Source organism: Xenopus tropicalis, chromosome 1 (assembly GCF_000004195.4).
Source record: "Xenopus tropicalis strain Nigerian chromosome 1, UCB_Xtro_10.0, whole genome shotgun sequence".
NCBI classification, from domain to species: domain Eukaryota; kingdom Metazoa; phylum Chordata; class Amphibia; order Anura; family Pipidae; genus Xenopus; species Xenopus tropicalis.
The window spans coordinates 120534369-120557229 of NC_030677.2; positions in this window are offsets into that span (position 1 = coordinate 120534369).

The window sequence follows — 22861 nt, forward strand, 5'->3', positions numbered from 1 at the left end:
TTAATCATAGGCAAATGTAACACTAAAGACATTAACTATTTAAGTGAATTTAAGCCAATCACAGGAGGTGTGAAAAAGCTCCAATGGCATTCCTTATAGCATAATCACATAGGTTCAGAGAAAAATACACACACATATTCACAAAATGTACACAGTTGAATAATAGATGGAAGTGTCCTAATAATATAAGAATATTACCTAAAGGAACAGGCAAAAACAATTAGAAATGTATTAAACCGGTTATAGGTAATTACATATATGAGGGCACATATACTAAACCAGTGTATATGAAATGTCATAAATAAGGTAAAAAAAAAAAAGTTACATTGGAATTTGAATTATGGTTGAAAAACTCCAATGTCTGGTATTAATTAAGTACAAAAACACAAATGTAAAACTTTACTGTCTAAAAGCTTGCGAGTTTCTATAGAAATCAATGGGAGTTGTCCTAGGCAAAGTCAAGCCAAAATTTTATTCTAGTCTGTAAACTCGAAAATTCAAGGCATTTTTTTAACCGCATGAGTTTATTAAAAAATAAGCGAGCATTCGATATGCAAGTTTATTTGATTTAGATGAAAAAACTGATAAATAAGCCCATATGTGTTAAATACAATAATAAATTTATTATTTTTAAAGCTTACCAAGCTTACTGGTCATCCTACCTTAATAAAAAAAGAAATAAATTAATAAAGGCACTTCCGTATCAACTAATATATATTTATAAAACCAATAAAAAAATTAACTGTTCATGGTAACAAAAGTTGAAATGATGAGGTAAAGTTAAGTGAAAAATGATGCAACACTAATGGGGTTATGTAATATAAGACACTAAGGGGCACATTTACTAACCCACGAACGGGCCGAATGCGTCCGATTGCGTTTTTTTCGTAATGATCGGTAATTTTGCGATTTTTTCGTATCTTTTGCGATTTTTTCGGCGTCTTTACGAATTTTGCGTAAAAACGCGAGTTTTTCGTAGCCATTACGAAAGTTGCGCAAAGTTGCAATTTTTTCGTAGCGTTAACACTTAAAAGGTGCAAGTTTTAACGCTACGAAAAAATCGCGACTTTGCGCAACTTTCGTAATGGCTACGAAAAACTCGCGTTTTTACGCAAAAATCGTAAAGACGCCGAAAAAATCGCAAAAGATACGAAAAAACCGCAAAATTACCTAAAAAGTCGCAAAATGTTCGTTTCCAATCGTAATTTTTCCAATTCGGATTCGAAATCGTGTCTTAGTAAATCAGCCCCTAAGTTTGCCCAGCAGCAGTAACCCATTTATTGCATACAGGGGATAGAATAGTATTTCCTGATCATACCAGCTACACAAAACAGTTGGTAATAGTCAGTTGTATAATGTAATGTACATGTATAATGTGTGACTTTATATATACCAAGTAACTAGAAAATTGGTAGAAAAATAAAGAACAAATCTAGTACATTACATAGTTACATAGTTACATAGTTACATAGTTACATAGGGTTGAAAAAAGACCAGTGTCCATCAAGTTCAACCCATCCAAGTAAACCCAGCACACCTAACCCACACCTACCAATCTATACACTCACATACATAAACTATAAATACAACCACTAGTACTAACTGTAGATATTAGTATCACAATAGCCTTGGATATTCTGATTGATCAAGAACTCATCCAGGCCCCTCTTAAAGGCATTAACAGAATCTGCCATTACCACATCACTAGGAAGGGCATTCCACAACCTCACTGCCCTCACTGTGAAAAACCACCTACGCTGCTTCAAATGGAAGCTCCGTTCCTCTAATCTAAAGGGGTGACCTCTGGTGCGTTGATTACTCTTGGCAATAACATCATGTTAAAAGGCAAGGGTATCCAGACATACAGGTCTAAAACTGTAATTCACAAACTTAACTCATATTACAACTGACATTCTTATAATATAACTAATGATAAAACATTATTAAAAAATACAAAACATTATTTTGCATTCATTATTTTAAATAACATTACACATTCTTGCACCTAAATTGTTTGGGTCTGACTAAGAAACCTTAGATGTCCCTAATAGGTTGCATGGGACACTAAACATTTCTCCTCTTTGGCCAGAGATAAACAACATTCTGTGCTTACATTATTTAAATATTTGAATGTGGTTTGCTTCCACACTCTCTCATATAATATCAATATTATGGGGCTCATTTACTAACATAGTGTAATGTGCAAAGAGCAAGATTTTTATAAAAACCACTTTGATTTTTACCAACAGTGCAGCATTTCCAACTCCCCCCAAAGATTTCAGAGTAATAGCTAGTGCCCCCTTAGAAGTAATAGCAATAATGTTTGGCAAGGCAAGCAAAAGTTGAGAAAAAAGGTTTCACTCCAGCACAAGGGAGCCCTGGAATATTGTAGCCAAGTCCAGGCTTCTCATAATTCTATTGTGCCCATCTGTGCAAAGTTTTGTCACTTATTCTAATAAATATTCTGATAAATATGATATATTGCTATTTTATGAAAAAATATTATTCTATTTAAAGTATAAATAAAACTATAATAGAAAAAAACATATTAAAACCCATTAGGTTCTGTTAACAATAATGAAAAATACAAAAAGAAGTTTATGCCATTCTGCATGTGACCCAATACAGGTAAACAAAGAAATAAATACTGAAATGTAAGCTTCAGAAACATGTAAAGTAATATAGAATTTCAGATCATGGCATTGTACCAATGATTATATAGGTATTACAGACAAGATGACATAGGCCAATTACATCCCTATGGGGCAGAGCTACCAATGATTGTATTTTCTTTCCAGGATTTGTGTTTGATTTTTTTTAGCTAAAAATCACAATTTTTCTATTTAAAAAGCTATTGTTTTACTATTTACCTGTATTACGTGTCAAAACATCAACAAAACGTGCACGTAAAAATATGCCAGCTAAAAGCTGTGGAGCTCATGTACAAGTTAATGGGAGTTGTCCTAGTGAATGTATATCAATGCTATACTTTTTATTCTGTTAAAAAAAACATGAACACCATCATTTTTGAAGGTCATATGCCCTCACCAAAAACTTTTCTCTTTAGACTAGCTTAGCTGCCCTGCAAACATTACGAAGACTAAAAATAAATAAATACATGGCATATTTTGTCTTCATTCAAAAGCCTTTTGATGATTTATTATGTAATAAAAGGCAATAAGTTTGTCCAGAAGCAGTAACCCATAACAGCAGTTACTGGTCACCTGGCTGCTATGGGTTACTGCTTTTAGGCAAACTTGGTGCCTTTTATTATATATATGGGGGATAATAGAGACTAGAATATATGTTACTTTGCCGTTATAGCTATGACCTTTAAAATATTTTATATTTTTCAGTTTTTATAATTATCTTTGGACATTATTTATAAAAGAAAATGTTGTTTCTGCCACTTTCCTTGGGTTTCTTGATATGTAACAATAAGACAAAAGGGTGGAAAGTCATTGTTGGCACTTATTGTCCAGGTTCCAGGTTTTGGCACTCTCAGAAATGCTTGAGAGCATAGTTGACATTCTTTTTACATTATTATGGTGAGTGTGGGTTGGGTGAACTGATTGTTAAACAAGACTGGGCATTTGGATTCAGCAAGTTTCTTCTCATATGTTGAGCTGTTGGCTATGATACTGAAATGTTTAGATTTTTTGTCTCTGTATGGGATAGATTTTGGATCGTGTTTAGATACTGTAAATAGTTTGGAATATTGTTAAGGAAAATGTATTCTCTATAGCATTTTTTTATCCATATACATTACAAAACCTTGGTTGTGCAGTAAAAAATGAAATTTCAAGGAATACAGCTAGGTCATGATGACAGATGCTCATTGCATATAGGCTGTGCTTTTACAATGAAAATACAGCTCCCTAATTAAAAACAAATGGCTACAGATTAAAAGAAATATTGCTATCATTATATTAATTTCTGCCAACTGAAATGGCATAGTTTTTATTGCCTACAGAAAGTGAGAGACAAGTTACTTTTCTATGCTTCAGCCAACAGAAATTTAATTTAGACCTTCAAATCAGGGAACATAGCTTAAAATCATTCAATAAATATCAAAGATAACTAAATATCTTCATCCTTCCTTCAATTGGTAGTGTTATGTCTGGTGGACGACCACTGGAAAGAACAGCATGTAATTCACAGTACATAATTACAGTTCTGCATATGCGGCAACTCCTCTCTAGCTTTGTCTTCTGCAGGAACTAACTAAACCCTAAAAAATATGGCTTGTAATGCCATTTTTTATATACCAAACTTATTGTACCATTTTAAAGGTTTAGCATCTCTATAGTAGTAATGATAAAAGTTGTGTCATTGATACTCACATGCTCAGTGGGCTCTGGGCAGCTATTGAAAAGCTAAGCTTAGGGGTTGTAGCAAATTATCAAGCAGAAAATGTGCAAAATTGCGATACCAATAATACTATTATAGATATGCAAAATATCAAGTTCCTTTTTTCTTACCATTTTTGTATTACCCCTAACGGTGATAATGTTGCAACAATAAATATAATCTGATACCTTTAATTTAGTACTACAGCTGTATAAATGCCAAACATTTCAAAAATTCTGGTGTCAAATATTATATGGCTTCTGTTGTTTTGTTAGAATGGCATAGACAAATGAAAAGTGGGATAAACGGGTACCTAGACTGGGTTGTTACTTTAGCTGGTAGCCTTAAAGGGGTGTCTCTACAGTTGCTCCAGGACAACAGTTACCTACCAAGCATCTCCACTGTGGTGTCACAGAACCCTGCTCTACCTATGACTGTATCTGATCGCATATAAGACTACCTCATTAATCGATTAATTTTAACTCTGTAACATTTCTCAAAATAAACCCCTTTTGTTTCATTTGAAAAAAACTCTGACATCCTAGTTTTAGTTGTACATAGCAGTATAGAGATGCAGCTACACAATACCATCTCCCTTCCTCCTTAACTTAGTAAGGGCCCATCTGAAACTCCAGTGTGACCCATGTTCTATGTTCAATAGCTAGAAAGGCACTTTTTCGTCAAGATAGGGTAATACCATGCTTAAACCAGTTTACCTTATTTTAACAACTGTCTTTATATTTTTTTATTTTTCTGGCATTGCTGGTTGTCAATTTTTTAATACTATAACAGCTCCTTGATTGAGTACCCCGAGGCTAAATAAATCAACCATTCTCACTAGCGAGAAGGAGAGAGAGCAAGCACTAATTTTCTAGATCAGATGTAAGCAACATGGCTTCTAAGGGCTCTTACACATTAGTGTTTGCTGTGCATTCCCTTAGGTAGATTTTTCATGTGTTCCACCTCTATTATCTTTTTGGTTTTTACACACTGTGGTGGAGGCAAGTGCAAAATGCAGATGGAACTCAAATGCTAGAGTGCTAAGGGGTGCAAAGGCATACCCATTAGTACTCATTTAAGAAGCACTTGTGACCTGGGGAATGATGCATTTTGCACCGAGTGGTGGATACAAAATGTGGCAGACAGAGCAGATAGCAGCGTCAGGAGGCGCAGCAGAGCCACTACACTAAACATTAAGGGTGGCTGCAAAGCCAAACCTGCAAGGTTATTTTGTTAAATATCAAGTTTCTCCTGTATTGGCTGTTCTTTGACCTGTTTTTTTGTTTTTTTTTTTATCTCTGGGCTGACCAGGGCTCAGCATAGATCCTTGTTATGGTCTAAAGTTGCCCACTCAGTCGACACCGCTTTCATCATTTCTGGGGTTGTCAGCGATCCAACACTGACCCAGAAAAACTCAGTAAGGCACACAAGCCTCCCGCTTCTGCCCTCGCAGCTGCTTGTTTGCTGCCTGCTACAAATGAGCACATAAGCAACTAATTTAAACTTCAGAAAGGGCAGGGAAGTAGAAACCACCACATAAAAGTCCCCCACAGTCAGAACCCCTTATTTCCTGGGCCTCCTCATGATTGTTTGGCCTGCTGTATGGTAGCTACACAACTGATTTGAGAAACCACTTATATAAAGAGTTCCACCAGGGCTTCTTTTTATAGATAACCTCTAATGGCACCTGCTAGCTACACAAACATTGATCCCAGTGGAGGTTAAACTACAAGACATCCTTCTGTTTTTGCACCTTGTATGCAGCTATGTTTAAGCTGAAATGATTTCTGATATACTGTTACATATTCTAGTAATAATGCTAAGCTTAATTATTATATTTCATTGAATCTCTTTCATGAACATATATTTCCTTTTCTACCAAATCCAAATGCCCCAAGTTAGTGGGTACAAATTCTATTTTTGTGACAGGTGATGGTATGGGTAAAACTGTAGCGATGAAAGAGACAGAAGGAGTTATATAAACTCTCTTTCTTTCACTTTTGCTACTGGAAAATGCTTGCTCAGCTACTTGCCCAGGTCAAATGTTGCCCATGTTACTGTATAAAAAGAAGTGAACAAACAGTATATTTTATATTGTTTAAACATTGGCAAACCCAAATGCATTTTTTAATTTGATTTTGTCTATTCTACACCGTCTAAATGAGACATTAATTACTTTGTGTTTCAGGGTTAATATCACAGGGTCTGCAGTGAGACAGAGGTGAAAGGTCCCTGCCATAAGATGTTTCACTATAAGAGAAATCACAGGAAAGGGGAACCTAAGGGACTTTTCTAATGTCCTAAATATTATAGACTGAGGTAAGACACTGGGCTAATTTAGCCAGTAGCAATGAATCCTAAATTCTGAAATTTTAGGGGGACCCAAAAAAGTTTGCTGTGGGGCTTAGTAACCTTTATAAATACCACTTTATTTATAAATGACTGTATAATAGAAAGGCACTATCAGATATGCAAGGAGACCAAAAATTAAACGTTTATGATCAGACGATGAGTATTCAAAATGGGCACTGGTAACAGAGTAACATGCTTCTGAATTTTTAACATTAAAATTGTTTATTTTCAAATGCTACCAGTATTTGGGTAATTCTACTGATAACCAGAAGGACTCTTCCAGGAACATGTTCTATTCAAACAAGCCAGTAGCTGGTGAGTGTATATACAGAAGCTTCATGCAACATTCCGCATCTTTGTGGAACCTTCTGTTCACTAGACATGAGTTCTATAAAAACAAAAAGAATAAAGAATGAGTATAAGATTTCAATGGCAGATGCCTGAACCCAAGCTGGGCATATCCTTAATCAAACAGTTCTACAGAATAGATCGTAAGAGCAGAAACATTAAAGAAATATTTCTAGTATAAATATGACTGACCTATTATTAACATTTATTTATAAAGCACCAACATATTCCGCAGCGCTGTACAATAAGTGGGTTTTATACATTGGACATACAGAGTAACATATAAAGCAATCAATAACCGATACAATAGGTGAAGAGGGCCCTGCCCAAAAGAGCTTACAATCTACAAGAGAGCTTACAATCTACAAGACCTATACATTTAAACAATATGAAAGCATCACAACATTCATTTTTCCTAAGTTAACTCAGCCAGGCAGAAAAATGTCAGCTTATAAATAATATGACCTAAAGTAATTGTGTGGCTTTGTTTATGTAGGTGTGGTGGCTTATAAATGTTGATAAGTGTAAATAAAAGTGCTGAGTTTGTATCTATATGCACTTGCAGAGAATATATATAAAACATAAAGATAGTTTCACTGAAAGGAGGGGCCTGTGGTGCCAACAAGCCTTGGGATGTAACCCACTTTCTGCTGGGAGTGACCAATTGCTGCCTCTGCAGAACCACCTTAGCTAGCACACCTATGACAACAGACTAAAGACCTCAAACCCAGTATGCTAAATTAAAAAACAAACTATCTTGAAACATCTGTAAACATGTGTATAAGGACAGTTACACTAACAATTTAGCCAAGTACAGTAGATTTTGGATATATGGGCTTCTCATAGATGATGGTCTTTAGCTGTTGTTTTAGATTCCCCCCTGGTGGAAACAGTAAGTTGCCGGTGGCCATTTGATATACAAGACACCAAATGACCACCTGTCTACTACTTGGTCATATGGATCCTCTGACAAAACCTTCAAAATAAAGAACAGATTTTTATTACACTAACAAACATGTTTCTATATGTTATTCTTGCTTCATTTTTTACCTGGAACACTTCCAAAGTCATACTTTGCAGTAAAGACTGAGAACTTTTATAATCAGAAAGGTATGAAGAATGGTGAATCAATGCTTGAATGAAGACCAATAAAATACATATAAAAATATAATTACCATCCTTCTAACATAGTCAATTTGTAAATGGGATCTTCACCCTAACTGTCTGCACTACTTGTACTGACTCCTGAAACAGTATTTTTATTCATTTTAATGAATCATCTTGACCTGAGCTAAAGTGGCTTATCTAATCATGCCACAAAATGTATATAGAGTTGTAAATAGGGAAACCTGGGTATTAAATGCGCTATACAAAGACTATAATTTACTTGGGCTCAGGCCTGCATAATTGTAAATTCTCTGTAAAGTGCAAAGGAAAGAAAAATATATAGGGGCCGATTCACTAAAGGTCATTAACGCTTAACACATACTTTTTTGCGTCAAAAAGAATGCGATAAATAAGTACCGATTCATCAAAGTAATTTCACATGCGTTAAAACTCATATCGCATGCACAAAAAAATGCATTATCGCAAAGCGTTATTTTTATCGCAAAGCGTTATTTTTATCGCATTGCGTAATTATTGCATATACAGTAAATAATACTAACGCATGATTCACAAACAGATATGAAGCGTTAAATGCGTAAAATGTGGCAATTATTACTTTGAAACGCCTCCCAGGAGTAGACGTTACTGAACAAAATTGCAGCTGGTGATTGTCTATTGTGACAAGATGGAGTTTTCAGTCGGATTTTTTCAAGTATGTGATCTTCCTAGAGTAATGCATGCTTGTGTTTTCAGGTAAAAGGGACATTTTCAGAACAGTAGTTTACAGAAAGTAACTGCTACTTGCGTAATAGCGTGCGCTAATATTTCGTACGGCAAAAAACATCGCACATGGGTTAAAATATCGCTTAAAATAGCTCATCGCCAGATAAATAACGCCAAGAACATCGCTTCTTAATTCAGACAAGTGTCCTTTAAGTGAATTGATTGTTAACTTGCAAAAAATAAGAAGTGATATTAATTAATTATAATATTTTTAACGCATGCTATAAATAGCACTCGTTTTATCAACCTTTAGTGAATCGGCCCCATAGTGTGTTATCCCCTTGGTTACTAGGATATATTCCTAAAGGTTACAGTCTAATCTGTTTTGCAAAGTTTTCCACTTGTTGATGAAGCCTCAGAAAGACTGTCATGTTAATTTAGTGATGCAATGGTTTTTTTTGTCAGAACCTTTGCAGGTACTGGAGGTGAGAGAATGACCTCTTTCTGGTTCAAGGTTAAAAGGAAATCCTAAATTATATCTAGTATATCTGAAGTTATATCTAAAAGGTATATCTAAAACTCCTGACCCTTTGGAATAGCATATTTAATCCCTTTTATAACTAGGTTTTGGAGCTAGGGAAATGCACATATTTTACTGGGACCTTTAATGAGATTAAGTGATTCTCCATTATTTTGTAAGATGTGCCCTTAACGTGCAGAAATGAGTAGGATAAGACATCTCAAGAATGAGCACAATTTTGCCCAAGAAAAATTAAGTAAAAAAAAGTGACATTTTAAAGGTACTGGTAAATAAAAATATTCTTACCGATGAATAATCCCGTAGGCATGCAAGGACTGCAAGCCTACTGCTATTTCTGCTGAATAAAAGCTTTTAAAGAAAAAGAAATAAAAATAATGATATTAAATACATAACTTGCACACAGTACCCACAGATAAACAATTCAAGTCAGCCTATAAAATATGTTATGTACATAATAACAAGCTCCTCAAATGGCTTTCTATACATGGACTTTAACTGTTACATTTAAAAGCTCTTAAAGTTTGGGTATATTGTATACAGTAAATTTCAATGTTTTGTATTGTGTCTTAGCTAGTGTATTAATATCTGCATTTTATTATCTATAGGCTGTCCTGCAGTAAGTTTGGTACCTACTAGTTTATATGATAACGCATTTATTGCTCATCAATATTAACAGCCTTTCTTTTTCATTTATATTTATTATTGCCAGCTTTATTTCCAGAGCAGTCACAGCCCAATTGTTAAATGGGGAGGGATCAGCTGTGAAAACTGGGAGACAGTCTTGAACACTCATGCAAGCATGATCACGGGCAGATAAAATAAGAATAAAAACAGAAAGCAGCTATAAATTTCTATTCACAAGTCTGAGCTTCTGATGGAAGCATGCATTTAATAAGTCAAGGAGTGTAATTGTGTCTTTAATTATCAATACCATCTGTCTGTATTTCTTTTGTATGTGCTTGCTCCTTTTCTCTCTCTGTACTCCTGTCTTAGTAGTATGTTACTTACAGTATTTTCCAGCTGTTCATGTTCTTTTGCCGCTTTATTAGGTCTTCTAATGTGTCACAACTAGCGTACTCTAATACCAGCAAGAGAGGTGACTAGTTACAAAAAACAAAAAGAGAGGGTGAGCCATAGAATTGGATAGGACATAGCAGAGGTTTCCTCTAATAAAAATTGGAATGTTAACATAACATACTGTACTAATTTATTTATTACTAAACCATTTAAAATATGTAAATATTGCTACAGACATATTATAGATTATACAAACAAGGTGCTATCATACTAATGTTTGTTTTGGTGGGTAAGCAAAACAGAGATGAGTATATATATGTATATATTTATATATACTATAATGTAGTTCAGTTACATTCAGGTTATTGTCAGTAATACTCACAATGGATAAAAGGGTAACATTTTTACTGGGCTATGTTACTCTTTGGGCTCCAAAATAAAAGAGAATAAAAAATACATAACTACAAAGGACTGCCACTGGTACTGGGGCTTACTCCCTCATTATAGGAAACTATGATACTCGGCCTAACCCTATTATCTTATGCCAGCAAGAGGCTGGACAGACCCAAGCAATCCCTTTTGCACTTATGTTTTGCACTGTCCCTACAGTTGCACTTGAACAGCCTCCTAGCTGGTACATTTCTTAGTCATTTATTGTTACAAAAAATAAGAGCCCTTACCAAACCAGTATGTTTAGAGAATCTAACCCAGTGCCTATTCTGATAGTTCATAAGTATAAAAGAGATAATTCTGTGATTTCTAGTAGCAACTATACAAACTATATCTAATTAAGTGGTGGCAGGGTTGTATATAAATACAAATATACTATATAAAATACTTTTATTAGCCGCATAAAATGTTTAAGAAGAAAGATGGTTAAAAGTTAAACTCACTGCCCAGTACCTGAGTTTGAAAAGTTGTAAATGCCCGGCATAGAAATTGGCATTCTCTCCCTAACTGTAGAAACTGGGATTCCTTAATGATGTATTTCTTAATAATTTTAACTGCCAGAAGTTAGTCCTTTATGGCATACGAAGCTTACATAACCTGTGCCTGTGACCATCATAAATGAGCCATTATTTTTTATTTTTACAAAAATATGTGCAGATACTTTTAACAATTAACAATTAATTAAAAGAAAATGCCATTGGTTTTAAACAAAGCAGACATTCTTTGTCTAATAATTTGTAATGACACCAAATTACCAAATTATAATACCAATATAACGTTGCAATTTGCATACAGGTTTGGGGTCAACAAATACACAGATGCTTTGAGTACCATTATTCATCTAGGCAAATAATGGCACGCAGCCCTGAACTTGCATGCACATTATTTGGTGCCGTCATGGTGCAGTGTATTTGTTTACTGAAGGTCACCTAATCAGACCCAAAAGCTCCTCCTGGGGCTCCAATTGCAGGAAATATATATATGTTCATGGACCAAAATCCACCCCATGTGCAGATGCCATTGAAGTCGCTGGGAACAGACACTGCAAGTATTCAATTGTCATAAATATTTCCTGCCCATATGGTAGACACCAGATCCAGTCCTTTGGATACGTGCATCCATATCTGTCCTTTCATATGCAAATTAATGGCCTAGGCATACACACACTTACTGGTATTGGAGCATTCAGTATATGTGTGTATGTGTTGGTCCAATACAATGTTCACAATTAAACTGAAGATGGCATCTCAGCTTTTAGTATGAAGAACTAAAAAGTCACAGGTGTGTGCTCCGTGTATGACAGACCATGTTTCTTACAAAAGGCCCTGCTTGAATTGTTTTTATTTAGTCAATATGTGCACTAACTGGAAAGTCCTTCAGGCCTCCTGACCATTCTAAAGCAAACTTAAAGCACATTTATTTATAGATTTTAGGGCAGAGTTTATGTCCTTCCTTTAATTATTTTCAAATATTTATTTTGGTTTTTATACTAGATTGTGTATACTCCCTTAGAAAGTTTATCACTAACTGTGCCGAAGTTGCCTTTCCCCAGCTCATCAGCCTGTAGTTGGTGAGACTGAAGGACAATGGTGTTTTGGTATCCACTCGAATCCTCTTCTCTTCTGGTCCATCTGAGGGATTAAAAAATAATTTTATGTAAAATTAATTCTATAGATATTCATTGACTGTCATACAGCAATATTTGTGGACATCAGATACCCAAAGAATTTTAGCATGCATTCTTCTTTGTGTCTTTGTGAAGGAAACTGTAATACCTGATGATACAGGGAGCTAGCTTGGATATTAAGCTATGCTTCTGTGCTTTAAATTTCAATGCCATAGCATAAAGTAAAATCCTATTAACCCACAGTTGTATTTTAAAAACACTAATAGGTGGCCTAAAACCAAATACAAAATATCCAGTTATTATTTCATCAGCTTTCTTTCAGCTGAAAATTTTTTTTTTCCAAAGAAATAAAGGCTGTAAAGTGCTGTGGTGCCCTACACATGCCGACAGATTACTATCAATCCAAGTGAAACATGGTGGGGGACCAGAAAAAACTATTTCCTGTGTTTAGATTGTCCCATGGAGTACTTGTGCACCTTTAAATGTGGACTGCACATGTTCTATTAATGTAACTGCACAACTTTTATATAACAACTAACGTAATAATCTTGTACAGTTATAAGGGTGCAGTCTGCCCCAGATTTAAATGCCCACCTAATTCAATAGCTTCTACACCATAAATCCAGTAGAAACCTACTTAAGCTGTGCTCAGTGCGAGTAAATGAGCAAGCACACCTTGATGACCCAAGATGACCCAAGATGACACAAGAAAAAAATCTAAGCTATGATTTTCAGAAGAAAATTCCTTTACACTTTTTTACTAGTAGAAACATTTCAAAGGGTCATATGATACAGCAACAGCTCACAAGGGGTCATGTGCATTACATACAGTGAGAGACATAAATTATTAAACCTAGCAATAAAGAAAGATCCTTTTTCCTACCAGATGGGTGTTCCTCCGGGCTTCTTGATCTTTTTTTATACAAGTTTTTTTTTCTTCTTCATTAAATTTCTTCACTAAGTCTTCCTCACGCCGACTTCTTTTTCCTGCTAATAAAATTGGTCCCTCTGTGACTCTCTAATCTCCATTTATTCACTAAATATCTAAATGCGGGCTTATGAAAATTGTGGAAATTATTATCCTTAACAGTGTAAAGTCACTTGGAAAACAAGCCAGTGAGAATTTTATCATAAATGGCATGCAACAATATAATTCTGAGTGATGGCTTGAGTCATTCTGGCATGCTGTGCCTCAGTGGATACAGCTACCAGAAGCACAATCATTACTCATCACAACAGCTTGAAAATAAAAGCAAAGTTCTGATTGGTTGCTATGGCCAAATTTAGCTACTCATTTAGTACTGAGAGGGTTACTGTAATCCAAGTACTATACCCTCATTTGCACAGTGAGAGGCATAGGACAGTTTACAAATCAAGTATATTAAATACAGTGAAAGGAAGTGGGTACCCCCAACTACATTATTCTATAAGACAGTGGAGCTTACATGTGTTCTAAATTATACCAGTGCAGTTGCAGTTGCAACCAGTGCAGTTGCTTCTTTGCTTTTATTTTCTAACTTATAGTGAATTAAGAATGATCAAAACTTATTTATGATTGGTTGTTATGGGAAACTGCAGTAAGAAGCACTGAGCACAAATACCCCTAGGGTATTACTGGTCAAATTACCGTATATACTCGAGTATAAGCCGATCCGAATATAAGCCGAGGTACCTAATTTTATCTAAGAAAACTGGAAAAACGTATTAACTCGAGTATAAGCCTAAGGTGGGAAATGAAGCAGCTACTGCGAAGTTTCAGTAATCAAAATAAATACCAGTAAAATTACATAAATTGAGGCATCAGTGGGGTATATGTTTTTAAATATTTATTTAAAAGAAAAACAGTAAACTAGCTCTGTAAGTGGAGAAGAGGGTCAACAAAAACAATATGAGTACTACTCCATGCTCATTGCACATTGGCAAACTGGCAGAAGACCCAGTCCCGGAGGACACGTAAGGGGGAATAAGTATTGCGACTGGGAGTGGGCCAGGGCGCTGGAGGGTCTGGTTGCACACAAAGGACCGAGGGTGCTGAAGGGAGTCTGGAGGGATCTATGGCACCCGGCTCGAGTATAAGCCGAGGGCTGACTTTTTCAGCACATTTTGGGTGCTGAAAAACTAGGCTTATACTCGAGTATATACAGTAGATATTTGGAGTGCCAGTGGGATGTGGCAGTTATAACACACTACATATAGATATACCTGTATATATATATTTAACTCTTTATGGGAGTATAAAAAGTATAAAAAAGAGTATAAAAAGTATTTATCTCATCATTGCCTGCGCCAATCAATGCATATTATAACCCACCATTTCATTCCCTACATGTGATACATCATTAATAACTATAGCTAACTTTCTGTCTCTTCTGCCTGCTTGTCCACAGTTGTATATGTGACCACTGAAATACTGGAGCCTCCCTTTTTAAAAGGATCAAAACAACACATCAGGATCAGAGTCAGAAATAAGGGTAGGCAGATGCCTAAGACATAATTTAAAGGAGAAGGAAAGTCAAAACCTATTAAGCACACTATTAAATTGCTATTGCTTTGTAAAAACGCTATATTTCTGGCTTGCCTAATGAAAGATTTACAGAGATACACATACTAGAACCTACATACTTGTTTCAGTGACCGGCGCCGCCATCTTGTCCAGCATGTCTGTATGGGCTGAAAAGCACAAGCCAGCCCCCCCTCTGCTCCCCGCTCCTGCCACAAAGCTTCCACCGCTCCCCGCTCCTGCCACAAACCCCCCCGCTCCCCGCTTCTGCCACAAACTCTCCAAACTCACCTGCCCCCCCGCTCCCCCCACCTGCATGTCACAGAGTAATCCAACGCTGCGTCGCCATGGCAACCGTACGCTCCTGCTGTGTGCGCATGCACTGCCTACAGTAACAAGTCGCCAAGTCTGGAAGGAGCGATGCATTATGGGAATCTTCTCTACACTGCTCAGCGTTTTTTTTTCAGGTTTCGCTTCTGATCTTCTGAACAGGTGAAGTATGGGGAGACTTAAGGGCACTATTAAGACAACTGAAGGTATGCCTGCAGCTTGAGATTAACTCTTTATTAGCCTTTCCTTCTCCTTTAAGGAGGCGCAACTGGGGGGGGGGTGGCACAGTTCCTACTGCTTCTTTAGCTCCCACTCTGCACAGAGCACAGGGGCATATATCTCTGGTGCAACAGGTAGTTGCAGCGCAATTGCCGGGGGAGTGGGCAGCAGCATGGTAATCAGTGGAGAGGGGCAGTCAGTGAGGAAGCTGATTGAATGTTATTCTTTATGTTTCAAATTTGATTCAAAGAAATACATATATAGAACCCACTATGATGTTAAAGGGTCACTTGTTACTACAGAATCTGCAAATAAAATATTTATTGGCAGCAACAGTCCTGTTTCAGAGAGAAGTTTTCATTCCATAAGTGTTTGGAAAAGTGTTTAACATTTGAATCCTGTTTATCTCTACTTAAAGTCATGCTTACATGGGCATTGGGGTTTTTATATTATTGTTTTCTTCATGTTAGCATACGAAACAATAGAAAAGAAAGTAAGAATAGAGAGAGCAAAGGGTCTCAAGGGTTGGATTGTCGAAGTACATATCTTATTGAGGACAAATATACATTAATCACAGAATTATCTTTGAATTATCACCCAAGTACCCCAAACTGCATTTCATTTTTGGGGACATACTCTGGCTATATAGCTTTATAACTAATTTTTTTCTCGAAACCTATAGAGAGGACAGCAGCAAATTTCCAATTGAGCGGGATTGCTTTCTTAGCATAACAATGGCAGACAGCATAGTTAGGTATGTGGGGCAACTGTGAGGTCTGTTGGGCAATGGGATTTTAATGTACACATGCTATCCTCCGGACTCAATGTCCTGTTCTGTCACCCATAGACTCCTTTTAATCAAATGTTTTAAAATGTTACAATATACTTCCTTTTTCTCTGTAATAACAAAACAGTACCTTGTGCAATAGAGAAAAGGCTTCCTCTGAGCTCCCTGGTACTGTATGACAAAATGTGAGCAACTGGCAACTATAAGACATTTCCTGGTATACATAATGGACCAACCTCAAAGGAATGAGTAAAACTTCTCTCATGAAAACTCAATAGACGTCTATGAGGAAATGTTTTAATTAAATTTGGTGATATATTTTTCTTGTCAAAACTGAATCTTGGCCAGTGCAGGAGAGAACAAGGGGAAGGGACAATATGAAAACTACACAGAGCTCTCATTTTCATAAATATGACTCAAATAAATTATTTGTACTTAGAACTAATCCATATACAGTACATTGGAATTTGGATTATTTTATAATTTTATAAAATTATGTATGTGGTTACTGTGTGATTAATACTTTTACTATGTATTTTTTTCCTTTTCTTTACTAGGCTTTGTAGTTAACCAACAGCTGAAAGGATTCAGTTTATGTAATTTACCCCCCTTCCTTAAACAGGGGACCCTATCAGGGCCTGCCTATATCCAGAACTGCCAAATCATTTTAGTCTCAAGGGTTATCTTATAGTCTCAAACAACAAAACATACCATATTATCCAGGTGCTGCAATGTGCTGCCTTAGTTTGAGTTGATCAAGTTGGTCAAGGGTCCTGGACCTTTTGAAATCAGGAATTGTTTCCCCCCATGAGGCAAACTGGAGACAACATAAGATGGAGGGGCTATCTTTCAAAAATGATACCAGTACTGTAGATATGTTGATATCCTACTTGGCTGGTGATTAGTAACTCTATATGCTTGAGAGAAGAGAGTGGACCTGAAATGGAACAGTAAAATTTCATACAGTAGTATCATTACAGTTTAAGGATTTAAAGGGCACCTATCATCAAAAGAAATTGTGGTTAATAGATCCCACACTCTGGCAAGAAATGGTACTTGCCTGCACTGGGAGGAAGCACCCCTGGTGGCATTCTTGTTGGGTGACACACATGTACATAATGAGCGAGTGTGCTCTCATTTTATGTGATGTAGATACATTTTGCATAGATACGTGCATAATGAGTGGGCCGGTGCACTCGCTCATTATGTGCATGCATGTGCTACTACATGCCTGTCTGCTCTATTAGTGGGGAAAACAATGTTTTGATGATAGGTGCCATTTAAATACATGTAAAGAGGGCAGGTCCATTGGATTTGATGCAAGCCTCAATACAAAGACAAAATCGGTGCCTTACCACACTGCCATTTTTAATACAGGCAAGTTACTACGGAGCTTGCTATTCCTATAGTGTGCAGTAACACTTTCTTTTAATGACAAATTATCATACGCAACCATAAGGCCTTTTATTAGGTTAGTGTTAGGGGGATGGCACAATCCTGGACCTAGGCATGTCTTTCTTCTTGTTACCACTTTACTTTTGACCTCTTGTTAGGAAAGACTTGTTACATAGTTACATAGTTTTTTTAGGTTTTGTTGTACAGATTAAGATTAAATTTTATACATTTTGTCACCATCCTCTTATCTCCACACTGCTCTGCATAAGGGATGACGATGGCGTATTTTTTTCAAAGTTTTCTATACTAATAATTTATTAGTTTATAGGGAGACATAGTGATAGAGAACACCAGCCACATAACACCAGTTTCAGACACATGTAAGCCTAAATGCAGGTGAAACACAACATGATGCAACTGACACGTTCCTAATAGTGCCCATATGGCTGCTGCTTCTCCTGCCACCCATGGTTGTCAGGTAAAAATTTCAATACCAGCCTAAAAATAGCCAAAAGCCCAAAAAGTACAATATGCACAGTGACCTGGACTTACTACCGATGTTCAGTGCCGACTCCACAGTTGAGTAATGTTGCCCTGCCCTCTGTGCTCAGCATAGGCAGGTTGTTGTAGTTTTCCTTAACATACCTTAGGCATAGAGGCGGGGCAGACAAGTACTTTAACTTTCAATTCAGCTCTCACTTTCCCCCTCCCTCCTAACCATCTAATCGTGTAGCCAGTGCAATGGCCTGGGCATCTGGTCCCCCATTCTGGCACATACACAAGATTTTGGGGTGATACAAAGCTTGCCTTAAAGGAGAATGCAAGTTCAAAATTTAAAAAGCATACTGCCCAATAGTCCTCCTATTGTTTAGTAAAAACGCCACACTTCTGGCTCACCTAATCAAATATTTACACTTACTTCACAATTTCTAGAACAGGCAGCCATCTCTAAAAAGGTATTCTCCCTTCCTTTCCCTCCTTGCTTCATACTGCACATGTGTTTCATTCCCTCCAACCCCCCCCCCCTCTGCCAGATCCACTTCTAATTGGCGGGTGGGCATGTGTAGCTCAGAACAGCAGACAGGATCAAGTTACACACATGCTCAGAGAATAGGAAGGCTGCCACTGGCACCTACAGGAAGGGAAGAGAGATTTCAGTGATGTCACTGGAGTCTTCACACTGCTGTAGGCTGCAAGCACCATATCTCAGAGAAGCAAGCAGGGGTCTGGGAATTTAGATATGAGAATGCCTTTAGACTTACTTTTAATTTATATTAACCTTTCATTGTCCTTTAATAGCCTATAACACCAACCCGTCTGTCTAACTGAAGAGTAAAACATGGAAGTGAGCCAAGATTGTTTGAAACTCTCACTGCTTGTCTCTGCGCACTTCCCTATTTGATTTTGCAAAAAGACAGTTTGGGCTTTGCCAGGCAGTTTAAGAACATGGTAATATAGAGGCCAGAGGCCAGTGGTGCAAAAAAACCAACCACTAAGTATACATGTAGCTGCACACATGCTGACCCCATGCTTGTCAATGAAGCTACACAAAGGAGCAGATTGTACAAAACACAGGTAGAGAAAAGCAGATCAGCTGTCCCATGTGCCTCTAGCCTAAAGTTTTTTATTTTTTGACTATTACAATTCTGGTGCATATGTTAGTTGACCTGTTAACATATGAACACCATAGTTTTTATTAACTAAGCTATTCTCAACACAGAGGATTACCTGGAAAAGTTTGTGAGGACCAACTTATTACCATGTGACCTTAGTGACTTTATGTCTGTTGATAATTTTTCCTAAAAAAACAAAACTATTGTCTGATTGGTTACTACAAGTTATTTCACCGTAGCAATACTACTTAAAACTATTTAACAGGACCTGCCATATGTTCACTGTTCACAGTCTGCTACCAAAAGACAACAAGGCATGGAGGTAATATATTTGCTTTGGCTCTACTGCTGTAGGTTACCAAGTCGCATGTATCTTCTTCGAGAGAGACAGGCTGGCACAAAACTGGACTAAAGTAGAAATATGCTGCATATTTCTATTTATTAACAATTTCTAATTCAAAGTCCAAGCAATCCCTACACATTTCATGCCCTATCTGGGCACTTAATCATAGGCAAATGTAACACTAAAGACATTTAAGTGAAAAAGTTCCAATAGCATTCCTTATAGCATAATCACATAAGTTCAGAGAAAAATACACACATATTCACAAAATGTACACAGTTGAATAATAGATGTGTCCCAATAATATAAGAATATTACTTAAATGAACAGTCATAAACAATTAGAAATGTATTAAACCGATTATAGGTAATTACATATACTGTATGAGGGCACATATACTAAACCAGTGTAATATGAAATGTCAAACTCCAGGTATATAGGGGCACATATACCAATCAAATGTAAGATAACATGTCACACACTAGGTAATTACATATAAGAGGGCACATATACTAATCAGGTGTAACATGAAATATCAGTTAATCCCCTCCAGTTGACAATCCCTTCTGGTTGTCTACCAAGCCACATGGTCGAACATCATCCGGACCATCCTACATATAAAGTATATTAATAATAATTGCATAAGGCTGCACTGGCAAATTTTGTTGTCCTTATGTCTCTGAAATTAAGATTAACAGCTGCATGTCACAAAGTAACAGTTTCATAGAAACTACCAGTGTAAACTTATAATGCATTAATGCATCATTTTATACCCTTTCAAGACTGATCAGAGCTAACTACTAATTTGCTACAATAATAAATTGTACCTGCAAATTTTAATACAGTGTGGTTTGTGTTGATTTGTGTTACTTGAACATATTTTCTAGTTTAAAACCTGCAAAGCCAAAGAGATATCTTATTAAACATCAAAAGATTACAAACAAATTATACCATTAATTTCCTGCCTTTTCAAGCATGAACCTGGTTGATGCCAGAAAAATTGCAGTGCAATTTGCATGACTTGCATGTAGTGGGTGTGGTTCATATATGATGTATTGTAGTTCAGTTTAAGCTATGTGGAAATAAAGAATGGTGAGCAAATACAGAGATGCTTGTGCGAGATTTTATTACGCGCACTAAGCTCCTACACATTTTTCTGAAAAGGTGGATTTGTGATGCATTTGGAAAAATCATTATGGTTCTTTTCCAATGTGAATTCTTCCAGAGCTTCTAAGAAGCTGTCAATCTTCAGACAATAAAAACCCTTCTTAATTCTCTATGACAACAATTAACAATAATAATAATACCATAACATCGCAATGTTCTGTTTATGGGTTCTGAGCAAATGACTATTAAGTTGCTGGTGAAAATAACAGACTTCTTCTGTAGAAGCTTCCATAACTGACATGGCAGGTGAGCTATGGTCTTTCTGCAAAATGTTTGAAATATTTTTCCTGTATCAGGATACTATGGGTGTGTTTATCAAAGGCTAAAGATATGGTTCCCAACAAAAACTCTAGTCTTGTACTTCACTCTTGCCACTGATAGGTCTGACTGCTTTAATTTATGAGTAAGCTGTCATTCTGGATTTCTTGCTTTCCTACTCCTAGTTTTGGCTTCTGGTCCTGGTCTTACTCCAGTTCTTGATACTTCTTGTTGGGTGCCATTCCCAATCTTGTTTCCTGTTCCATGTACTAGGCACCCGATTCCTAGGTCTGTGTCTGGTTCTTTAGGCGATTGCCTACAGAGAGATTAGTCCTCCATGATAAATCTCTGCTACTGCAGGCAACTAATCCGAAATGCCTTTCCACCAGGAACAAAGAGAATCACCGGTGGAAAGACCTACCCAATCGCTTCTGCTTACTGAAGTTGCGCAAACTTGCTAGCAGGAGGAAACTTTGTGCAAATTGGAAAGCCAAAGTGATGCGTGAAAATGCATTTCAGAGGGATTATGTATAGATGAATATGTAGATTGGTTAGTATAGGTTGTGTGTGCTGGGTTTACTTGGATGGGTTGATGGGATGGGATGGACTCTGGTCTTTTTTTAACCCTATGTAACTATGTTCAGCCTCACTTAAGCTCTCTTGCATGTTAAGCAAAGGATAGCTTACAAAATCCTTCTGCTAACATTCAAAACCCTTCACTCCTCTGCTCCTCACTACATTTCTTCACTGGTCCCCCTGCATGTTCCTGGTCATCTCCTCTCCTCCTTTGGCGTCCATCTTTTTACACCATCCACATCCACTGTGCTCTCTCGTCTTAGACCTTTCTATCTCGCTGCTCCTTACCTCTAAAACTCTATCCCTAAATCCCTCTGTAGGGAACACTCACTAACTCTCTTTAAGAAAAAGCTCAGCTGTTACCTTAAGGGCAAATGCTCATACCTAGTGCACTCTTACCTTTCAATTTGTGCCTGTATGTTACCCAACCACTTAGGCTGTAAGCTCTACGGGACAGGGACCTCCTTCCTACTGTGTCTCATACCACATGGCACTTATTCTCTGTGCATTTATATATATTTATTGTATTTATTTATTTTAACACTTGTCCTCCCTGTGTGTAATTTTGTATTTTGTAAGATTGTACAGCGCTGCATACCCTTGTGGCACTTTATAAATAAAGTTATACATACATATATACATACATACAATCCTTAAAGATCTTAAAGGAGACATTTTGTATTATACCAATTTTGTTGTATAATATTGACCCCTTCCTTAGAATGCATAATGAAAATGTTAAAGCCTTTTTCCCTCTAAAAGTAGCATTCTATAAGAGCTGTAGAAAGATTACCTCTTCATTCTCCCACAGGAAGTGGTCATAGTAGACAGACCCCCTACCAAGTTCTTCCCTGTGTATCTCTTAGCCCACCTAATAGTAGTTCTTACAAGCAATAGAATAAATATTCATCATTGAGCAACATACAAAATAGTTTTGATAATGGTAATGTTATTATAAATAATATGGCTAAGGGAGTCAGTGCCCACCATGCTTCCTTTCTGAATGGAAAAGTGCCAGTGGGCCCACAGGGAGTCAGAGAGTAGGTAGAAGCAGAAGCATGTAAAAGGGTCAGGATTTTTAACAAAACTTGCACCTGGAAGCTATGACAAATATTATGTAACCTTTAATTTTATGCCATGTATAACTTTAGGTAAAGT